The following is a 1,595-nucleotide window of genomic DNA, read 5'->3' as shown; positions in this document are numbered from 1 at the left end:
GCCTCCCGAGTGCTGGGATTAAAGGCGTGCGCCACCATCGCCCGGCCATGTATGGTGTTTTGATGATATTCAGCTCCTCCTAGGGTCACCTCCCATTCCATACTCACTCAATTTAATGTTCTTTTTTCTTTTAACCCAGTGAGCCCAAAGTTGGACATAGTGGCATTTGACTTTAATCCCAGTACTTGGGAGGCATAAGTAGGTAGATCTCTGTGAGTTCCAGGACAGCCAGGGCTACGTAGTGAGACTGTTTTGAGAAAACAACACCACCACAAGTCCTGTCAGTCTAGTTGTGCTGCTAATAAACTCTTGGATGTATAGCCATCTACTGGAGTATGGTCCACCTTAAAAATTAGTTTTTCTACTTAAAACTACCTTGTAATTCTGTTTAAAAAGTAGAGCTGAGCTGCACTGCATGGCACACTCCTGTAGTCCCAGCACTTGAGAGGTAGAGTGGGAGGAGGACAGTAGTGTGCAGGGTGGTGGCACATGTCTTAGTTCTGAGACAGGTGCAGGTGGAGACTAGACAGCTGCAGGCCAGACCCTGCCTATAAAAGGACAAGGAGAAAGCAGGCTTGCTGTTGCTGCATTCACAATGACATGCCACTGCCTGATTCTTCCCACTCCCCCTCCTCTATTCTGATTTCCTTCCTTCCTTTCCTGACAATATGTTGCTATGTGTATTAGTTGGGCTTCTCTAGAGGAACAGAACTGATTGAAAAATAATATAATGGGAATTTATTAGAGTGGCTTACAGACTGTGGTTTGAATAATCCATTATTTTATTTTAAAATTTAAAAAAATTTAATCTCACAAGTAAGTCCTTAATTCATCTGCATATTGTTGTATACTAGTTACTGATGGATTCTTTTGCTCTTTTTCTACTAATCTGCCATGTCATTTCTGACGTGTAGTTAGTAATGCTGCAATGGGAATCTTGCACATGTGTGTTAGGCATGAGTATGGGTTTTTCTTGCGTGTACACAGGAGTAGAATTGGCTGGGTCGTAGGTTACTTGAATCTTTAGCCTCCATAGACAGTGCCAGTTAGTTCTCCCAAGCTGCTGTTCCTAATTAATGTTCTCACCAACTTTTCCTTTGTTCTTGCCTAAACCAATATTATCAGACTTTTAGGTTTCCAAGTTTGGCTTTTGGATTTTGTTAAGAAAGATTTGTGCAGTTAGCTGTTATAACTTAGGTTGTGTCAGAATTTGGAAATTCAGAGGCTCTTGATTCACTGAGTGGTCTTAAGTGAACTCTAACCCCTAGAAGCCCATTGGGATATCTAGGTCTACTGGAAGGGATTATATCTACCTGCCTTAGAAAGTAGCAATCAGTCGTTGTGGCTTCTTCCAAATCTAAAGTTCTGTTTAAACCTTCCAGGGTGTGCCCTCTAGTTGCTTGCTACGTAAACTCAGGTTTAAAATATACCAGAGTTTAGAATTTGATCATTATTTTCCTGATTTTAGAGTTTTTTCTCATTTTTTAATTAAAAAATTACTTGTTATTTTACATACCAACCCCAGTTTCCCCTCCCTCCCCTTCTCTTGCCCCATCCCCTTTTCTTTTTTTTTTTTAAGATTTTTTTTTTATTGA

The 1,595-nt window shown here is 40.5% G+C and overlaps 1 protein-coding gene across 4 annotated transcripts in view; it reads left to right on the top strand.

Moving 5' to 3' along the window:
- Dmxl2 (Dmx like 2) overlaps positions 1 to 1,595 on the top strand; it is a 134,475-nt gene that overhangs the window by 24,117 nt on the left and 108,763 nt on the right. The gene's annotated exons all lie outside the window — the stretch shown is intronic.

This window comes from Microtus ochrogaster, chromosome 5, assembly GCF_000317375.1.
Source record: "Microtus ochrogaster isolate Prairie Vole_2 chromosome 5, MicOch1.0, whole genome shotgun sequence".
Taxonomy (NCBI): Eukaryota; Metazoa; Chordata; class Mammalia; order Rodentia; family Cricetidae; genus Microtus; species Microtus ochrogaster.
Note: the sequence above shows the minus strand (reverse complement) of the source record. Positions and strands in the feature narration are given on the sequence as shown.